The sequence below is a fragment of the Nerophis lumbriciformis genome, linkage group LG16, assembly GCF_033978685.3.
Source record: "Nerophis lumbriciformis linkage group LG16, RoL_Nlum_v2.1, whole genome shotgun sequence".
Classification (NCBI taxonomy): domain Eukaryota; kingdom Metazoa; phylum Chordata; class Actinopteri; order Syngnathiformes; family Syngnathidae; genus Nerophis; species Nerophis lumbriciformis.
In genome coordinates, this window is record NC_084563.2 from 14,937,618 (window position 1) to 14,947,098 (window position 9,481).

The following is a 9,481-nucleotide window of genomic DNA, read 5'->3' on the forward strand; positions in this document are numbered from 1 at the left end:
TAAATCACAAGTGTCTCAAAGGGCTGCACAAGCCACAACGACATCCTCGGTACAGAGCCCACATAAGGGCAAGGAAAAACTCACCCCAGTGGGACGTCGATGTGAATGACTATGAGAAACCCCTCTAGGGGCGACCGAATGCAATGGATGTCGAGTGGGTCTGACATAATATTGTGAGAGTCCAGTCCATAGTGGATCCAACATAATAGTAAGAGTCCAGTCCATAGTGGGGTCAGCAGGAAACCATCCCGAGTGGAGACGGGGTCAGCAGCGCAGAGATGTTCCCAATCGATGCACAGGCGAGCGGTCCACCCCGGGTTTCGACTCTGGACAGCCAGCACTTCATCCATGGCCAAAGAACACAAAGGACATTAAAGATATTAAAAGAGCAGAGCTGATGCAACCAGCCACTTCTACACACAGCCACAAAAGTAAAACAACAACAAAAAACAACAAAAAATACATATACACTGTGGTGGCCTCTGCAGTGTTCCACGCCATCGTCTGCTGGGGTGGGGGGGGGCATGGCCAGGAAACAGGAGCAGACCCAACAAAGCAACCAAGAGAGCCGACTCCACCCTCGGCCGCCCACCAACTCTAGGCCAGTGTCCAGTCCGTATGGATGAGCGGCGATACGTCTAAGAAGACCAAGGTGTCCGATACCTGCTCATTCAGCCAAGACACTGTGAAGCTTGTCCGTCCCGGCGCTCAGCGCCAGCTCCGCAACCCTGTCTCTTCATCCACATCTCCAAACGGACTCTGGTGTGGCAGAGACCCAGCAGCTGGTCTCCATGGCCAATAGGCTTCCGGGAGGCAGATCCAGAAGTTCACAAAAAAGCCCAGCAGAAGTCACGAAAGTGCCACCCCTTGTCAAACAGTCCCAAAGGGTCCCGAACCAAAAGGCAAAAAAACCCACATGAGAACAAGAGGGAAACATCAGGAACACAAAAGGAAAGCGTGCGACACTAACGGCTACTTTGATAGTCGTTAAACAAAAATACATCTGTCGTCTTGTCCCTCATAATGATTGTGAACAAAATTCCCCAAAAGGTGCAGTTCCCCTTTAAGGGTGTGTCAGATATCAGATATATGCATTCCCACAGAACCACCGAGTTGTTTCATGCAACATTAAGGCCCCGTTTACACTAAGCCGGATAAGGTTATTCAGGGTAGATCCCACCTAACCTTATCCGTGTCCACACACAACAATGCTACCGTTAAAGACCCGAGCCTCCCCCCTCCGTCCGCCGGCGCAACACGACCTATGCGTGAAAAAAATGCGCGCGTCATAGTCAATTTTGACCTGGAAGTGCATTCTTACCCTGTGTTTCAATGTAGCCTATTCTCACATTTCTCTTGACAGTAAACCTTGCTTGCCTAACCATCAGCAGCTGTTAGACTATTGTGGCGAATCACACCTGAGCAATCATACATAAAACATATCTTTAACGGATGTGTGAAAGTAAACAATGTGATGAAGAACATTTCACAGCAACCAACAAGAGGACACTGTGCTTGTAGGCTGAAATTGGCGGTCACACTTGACGACCGCAACCACTTCATGGCTTCACAATAGCACAAAATTAGACGTTGAGTAATCGCTCGCCATACATGGCGGACAATAACTGATAGTCTGCTTTGCTGTTATGATCCGCTGGCCGGATCATAGTCTGTTTACGTTTTCGGTTCACTTGTGTTCTCAGCACCTTTTGAGTTTGTGTGTCTCAGTTGCCATGACGGCAGATTACAGTCACCTGCCTCTGGTTAGTGTTCGGGACGCGCCCCTGTTGCCCGGGCACTAATCAGAGGGCTATTTAGTCTATGCCCTGGCCTCACTCGGTCTGGCTTCCTAATGTGCTCTGTACCTGCTAGCTTCCACGCTCGGCTCTGTTACTTGCTAGCTCCCACTCTAGCCCCTTTAGTTTTTGCCTTCCGTGCTATGAGCATGTTTTTCTTTGTTCCCGTCTGGTTTATTTCTATAATAAATCATTTTCCTACCTGCACGCTGTGTCCGAAGTCCGTTGCATCCTGGGAGAACGAAACTCCGCATCACCAGGCGACCCGGTCGGTCGTCACACTTTGCCAGTCCAAATGCATTCGCTATTTTTCGTAGTCTTCCCTTGTCCACGGGAGCCCGCATTCTCGTTGTCTCCCCTTCGACCAATGGACCTAATTTTTTACTAAGTAGAATCACAACTGACCCGGACATTCTCTTGCCGTTCCTGTGGCACGACACACTCATTGACAAGCATATCCCACCAGGCTGCCGTTCTTCCAGGGCTTATCCAAAACCGTCGCTCAACTGCTGTGTTGCCGTCTGAAATGTGTTGTATCCCAAATAGCTGCAATCGCCCGTTTCCTTCTCTTCAGGTATACATGTGTGATTTCCACAAGCGTCTGTACATGTAGAAGAAGGAGAAACCCGGGCATGTCTGGATGACTCGCCTCCATCTTTCTAGTGGTTGCCGCCGAGTTACCGAACGGGTTGTTATGAAGCTGGCTTTGACGCATTCTTTCTGATGTCACTTCCTGTGTAGGGTGCGGTCTTTCTGGCATCACTTCCTCTTTGAACTCAGTTGGTAAACGATCAATGAGTCCATACAAAGCTAAGAGCCGAAGATTCAAGAAATAGACGGCGCACTTACCCGTGTAAAAAATTATCCGAGTGTGGTTTAGTGTGGCTGACACGGTGCTTAGGCTAAATAATTATTCATTTAAGGGGTTATCCGGCTTAGTGTAGACATAGCCTAAGACAGGGGTCGGCTCTTTAGCGCCGCCCTAGTGGGTCTCTGGAGCTTTTTCAAAAATGTATGAAAAATGGAAAAAGATGAGCGGAAAAAAATATATTTTTTGTTTTAATATTGTTTCTGTAAGAGGACAAACATGACACAAACTTCCCTAATTGTTATAAAGCACACTGTTTATATTAAACATGCTTCACTGAGTCGAGTATTTGGCGAGCGCCATTTTGTCCTACTAATTTTGGCAGCCCTTGAACTCACCGTAGTTTGTTTACATGTATAACTTTCTCCGACTTTCTAGGACGTGTTTTATGCCACTTCTTTTTCCGTCTCATTTTGTCCACCAAACTTTTAACGTTGTGCGTGAATGCACAAAGGTGAGTTTTGTTGATGTTATTGACTTGTGTGGAGTGCTAATCAGACATATTTGGTCACTGCATGACTGCAAGCTAATCGATGCTAACATGCTATTTAGGCTAGCTATATGTACATATTGCATCATTATGCCTCACCATATTTGAGCTCATTTAGTTTCCTTTAAGTCATCTCAATTCAATGTATATCTCATGACACACTATCTGTATGTAATATGGCTTTTAATTTGTTGCGGCTCCAGACAGATTTGTTTTTGTATTTTTGGTCCTATATGGCTCTTTCAACATTTTGGGTTGCCGACCCCCGGCCTAAGAAAAACGTTCTTCACAAGGTCCTGACGGAAAACAGTAAATAAACGTCAGCACGACAAAATTGGGACGCATTACGATGACCACACCTTCGCAGTCATGCATTTGTTCACACGTGCATGCATGAACAATCCTGCGCGTTGTACTCCATGAACGTTGTGTTGCTGTTTCTCCTTCTTCCTGCGCACCGGCGAGTGGCGCTTCTGAGTGGACGTTTCTCCAAAGTTTATTCACCTCCTCACGAATTGCTCCTCTGTCCAAAGTCAGACGACCGCAAAGGCCAGAGCGCACGCTCTCGCCCGCTAATGTGGCAACCGTGCAGACGCGAGGGCGGGCTGCGAGAGTGTCGACCTATAATTCATCACCTTGCACCTTTGACATCTGGCACAGTTGAGGAAGGGAGGAGGTCTTCGTGCGGCCATCACGCTGCACTGGTGTCTGTCTCTGCAGGCTCTACAAGCGGTTGACTCATTAGCTCACTGTCAGCTGGGAGTGCATACATTATTCATATGCTGTACTGCGCGCGTGTGTGTGTGTGTGTGTGTGCGTGTGCGTGCGTGCGTGCGTGTGTGCGCGCTCAAGGGTTAGTGATAGGTTTATCATGTCCTTAGGGGTCGACTGACAGGATAAGAGATAGGGTTGCAACTAACAACTATTTTGATAGTTGACTAATCTATCGACTACCGTATTTTCCGCACTATAAGGCGCACCTAAAAACCTCAAATTTTCTCAAAAGCTGACAGTGTGCCTTATAATCCGGTGCGCCTTACAAATGGACCAATATTGAGCCACAACAGGTCTTGCAACTATGGGATGCATAACGTAACCCCAGCCTCTACTGTAGCGTCTATTATGTGCGCCTTATAATGCGGTGTGCCTTATATATGAACACCGTTTTAAAATAGGCCATTCATTGAAGGTGCGCCTTATAGTGTGGTGCGCCTTATATATGAACACAGTTTTAAAATAGGCCATTCATTGAAGGTGCGCCTTATAATGCGGTGCGCCTTATATATGAACAAAGTTTTAAAATAGGCCATTCATTGAAGGTGCGCCTTATAATGCGGTGCGCCTTATATATGAACACAGTTTTAAAATAGGCCATTCATTGAAGGTGCACCCTTATAATCCGGTGCGCCTTATATATGAGCAAAGTTTTAAAATAGGCCATGCATTGAAGGTGCGCCTTATAGTGTGGTGCGCCTTATATATGAACAAAGTTTTAAAATAGGCCATTCATTGAAGGTGCGCCTTATAGTGTGGTGCGCCTTAAATATGAACAAAGTTTTAAAATAGGCCATTCATTGAAGGTGCGCCTTATAGTGCGGTGCGCCTTATATATGAACAAAGTTTTAAAATATGCCATTCATTGAAGGTGCGCCTTATAATGCGGTGCGCCTTATATATGAACAAAGTTTTAAAACAGGCCATTCATTGAAGGTGCGCCTTATAGTGCGGTGCGCCTTATATATGAACAAAGTTTTAAAATAGGCCATTCATTGAAGGTGTGCCTTATAGTGTGGTGCGTCTTATATATGAACACAGTTTTAAAATGGGCCATTCATTGAAGGTACGCCTTATAGTGTGGTGCGCCTTTTATATGAACAAAGTTTTAAAATATGCCATTCATTGAAGGTGCGCCTTATATATGAACAAAGTTTTAAAATAGGCCATTCATTGAAGGTGCTTCTTATAGTGTGGTGCGCCTTAAATATGAACGCAGTTTTAAAATAGGCCATTCATTGAAGGTGCGCCTTATAGTGCGGTGCGCCTTATATATGAACAAAGTTTTAAAATATGCCATTCATTGAAGGTGCGCTTTATAATGCGGTGCACCTTATATATGAACACGGTTTTAAAATAGGCCATTCATTGAAGGTGCACCTTATAGTGTGGTGGGCCTTATATATGAACACAGTTTTAAAATAGGCCATTCACTGAAGGTGCGCCCTTAAAATCCGGTGCGCCTTATAGTGCGGAAAATACGGTATCTTTTCAATCAGACTATAAGCCGCACCGGTATATAAGTCGCACCTACTAAAAGTTAAAATAAAAACTTTTTTTTCATATTAATCATTTGTATTTTGTTTATTTGAAGGACAATGTGCAGTTACATTAAGAAGATGGCTGCACCAGATTTAGCACCTTGCTAATTTCCATCTGTAGTCCTTTTATAGTGCATCTAACATCCACAATACAATTACACAGGATTGAAAATGCACAACAATATTACATTTACATAATGCTAAACAATTTAAAATACAAGTACAATACATAGAGGGCATGTGAGTTACAAATCAGTGGGCAGTCAATGTAGCAGCTTCATTTAAAGTGCAGAGATGTAGATATCTGGTCAGGACACTCCTCACTCTTTTGCCTTCACCTTCATTGTCCATTCGTTTTGGCGACTTTATGTACTCTGGACCGAGACGTTGAGTGTGTGACATACATGGCGGTCAATAACTGATACAGTCTGCTTTGCCAGTCCAAAAGCATTCACCGTTTTCCGTAGTCTTCCCTCGACGGCCAGGTAATACAAAACACACGCTACCTTTTAATCACATCCACAATAGCCCGCGTTCTTGTTGTCTCTCCTTCGACAAATGGACAAAGTTTTTCGGTAAGTAGAATCACAGCTGATCTGGACATTGGAAAGTTCTCTTGCCGTCGGAGAAGTGTTGTATCCCAAATAGCTGCAATCGCTTTCTTTTAAGGTATTCATGTGTGATTTCCACAAGCGTCTGTACATGTAGAGGAAGGAGAAACACGGGCATGTCTGGATGACTCGCCTTCATATTTCCAGTGGTTAGCTCCGAGTTACGAAATCACTTTATTATGAAGCTGGCTGTGGCGCGTTCTTTCTGATGTCACTTCCTCTCCGAACTCAGTTTGTAAACGATCAATGAGTCCATACAAAGCTAAGAGCCGGAGATTCAAGAAGTATCAATCAATCAATGTTTATTTATATAGCCCTAAATCACAAGTGTCTCAAAGGGCTGCACAAGCCACAACGACATCCTCGGTACAGAGCCCACATAAGGGCAAGGAAAAACTCACCCCAGTGGGACGTCGATGTGAATGACTATGAGAAACCTTGGAGAGGACCGCATATGTGGGTAACCCCCCCCCCCCCCCCCCCCCCGCTCTAGGGGCGACCGAATGCAATGGATGTCGAGTGGGTCTAACATAATATTGTGAGAGGACAGTCCATAGTGGATCCAGCATAACAGTACATAGTGGGGTCAGCAGGAAACCATCCCGAGCAGAGACGGGTCAGCAGCGCAGAGATGTTCCCAACCGATATACAGGCGAGCGGTCCACCCCGGGTCCCGACTCCGGACAGCCAGCACCCCATCCATGGCCACCGGACCTGTGTGTCTCCCCTTCCACAAGGGATAGGGGGGAGCAGAAGTGTACGGCACATTTACCCGTGTAAAAATTATCCAAGGAGGGGAACCTTAAACGATGATTTAGTGTGGTTGAAACGGGGCTGAGGCTGAATAATTATTCGTTTAATGAGTTATCCGGCTTAATGTAGACCTGGTCTTAGGTATTCTGAGTGGAATATTCAAAATGGTTGACTGAATTTGTGGCATTTTGTGATGTTTAGACGGTATTTTCACATACTTTGCACATTATAAATATAATTGGATGTGAAGCATACAAAGTCAACTTCTTTTTCCAGTCTACTGCTACTGTAAGAGAACCAGTGCAAATGCTTATCTCTACATGCTATCCACACAATTTCACATGAGGGGCGGCATGGCGTAGTGGGTAGAGCAACCGTGCCAGAAACCTGAGGGTTGCAGGTTCGCTCCCCGCCTCTTACCATCCAAAAATCGCTGCTGTTGTGTCCTTGGGCGGGACACTTCACCCTTTGCCCCCGGTGCCACTCACACCCGTGAATTGAATGATGAATGATGGGTGGTGGTCGGAAGGGCCGTTGGCGCAAATTGCAGCCACGCTTCCGTCAGTCTACCCCAGGGCAGCTGTGGCTATGAAAGTAGCTTACCACCACCAGGTGTGAATGATTGATGGGTTCTACATGTAAAGCGACTTTGGGTACTTAGAAAAGCGCTATATAAATCCCAGTTATTATTATTATTATTATTATTATGAAAAAAAACCTTTCAAGTCATAAACGGGATTTAAGGTTCCAGCGACAAAAAACCCCTGATGCACGTTCTGTCTTTACAAGAACTACCAGACAGTAGCAAGAAGAGAAAGAACCCGGCGACAGTATCTCTATAAATCCGTTCATGTACTGGAGGAGTACATGTTGGCCTGGAATACATGCTCAGTGTGTGTGTGTGTGTGTGTGTGTGTGTGTGTGTGTGTGTGTGTGTGTGGGTTCTGGCAATGCTTACTTAATGGGGACTTGTGTTTACACTGGGGCGGTATAGCTCGGTTGATAGAGTGGCCGTGCCAGCAACTTGAGGGTTCCAGGTTCGATTCCAGCTTCCGCCATCCTAGTCCCTGCCGTTGTGTCTTTGGGCAAGACACTTTACCCACCTGCTCCCAGTGCCACCCACACTGCTTTAAATGTAACTTGGATATTGGGTTTCACTATGTAAAGCGCTTTGAGTCACTAGAGAAAAGCGCTATATAAATATAATTCACTTCACTTCACTTCACACAGTCATCTTTAGGGGACCTCTGATGGTATGGGGTCAAACCTTTTTAAATGATAGTCAGATCCATTCTGAAGAAGTGATTTTTAAGCTTTTTTTTAAGCTTTAAACATTATTACCTTAAAGTATGATTCACATTCAGAATTGTCCATCCTTCTATATATGTTAGTTGGAGTTGCAGACAACTTCATTACTGCTAAATAGCAGTTTTCAGTAATGTCACAGAAGATGCAGGATTTGCTTTAACATTTAAGTGGTGAAACTTCCTATAAGAGGACAGCTGTAGTGCTGTATTCTGACCATCATCCATCCATCCATCCATCCATCTTCTTCCGCTTATCCGAGGTCGGGTCGCGGGGGCAGCAGCCTAAGCAGGGAAGCCCAGACTTCCCTCTCCCCAGCCACTTCGTCCAGCTCTTCCTGTGGGACCCCGAGGCGTTCCCAGGCCAGCCGGGAGACATAGTCTTCCCAACGTGTCCTGGGTCTTCCCCGCGGCCTGCTACCGGTCGGACGTGCCCTAAACACCTCCCTAGGGAGGCATTCGAGTGGCATCCTGACCAGATGCCCGAACCACCTCATCTGGCTCCTCTCGATGTGGAGGAGCAGCGGCTTTACTTTGAGCTCCTCCCGGATGGCAGAGCTTCTCACCCTATCTCTAAGGGAGAGCCCCGCCACCCGGCGTAGGAAACTCATTTCGGCCGCTTGTACCCGTGATCTTGTCCTTTCGGTCATAACCCAAAGCTCATGACCATAGGTGAGGATGGGAACGTAGATCGACCGGTAAATTGAGAGCTTTGCCTTCCGGCTCAGCTCCTTCTTCACCACAACGGATCGATACAGCGTCCGCATTACTGAAGACGCCGCACCGATCCGCCTGTCGATCTCACGATCCACTCTTCCCTCACTCGTGAACAAGACTCCGAGGTACTTGAACTCCTCCACTTGGGGCAAGATCCCCTCCCCAACACGGAGATGGCACTCCACCCTTTTCCGGGCGAGAACCATGGACTCGGACTTGGAGGTGCTGATTCTCATCCCAGTCGCTTCACACTCAGCTGCGAACCGATCCAGTGAGAGCTGAAGATCCTGGCCAGATGAAGCCATCAGGACCACATCATCTGCAAAAAGCAGAGACCTAATCCTGCAGCCACCAAACCAGATCCCCTCAACGCCTTGACTGTGCCTAGAAATTATGTCCATAAAAGTTATGAACAGAATCGGTGACAAAGGGCAGCCTTGGCGGAGTCCAACCCTCACTGGAAACGTGTGCGACTTACTACCGGCAATGCGGACCAAGCTCTGGCACTGATCATACAGGGAGCGGACTGCCACAATCAGACAGTCAGATACCCCGTACTCTCTGAGCACTCCCCACAGGACTTCCCGAGGGACACGGTCGAATGCCTTCTCCAAGTCCACAAAACAC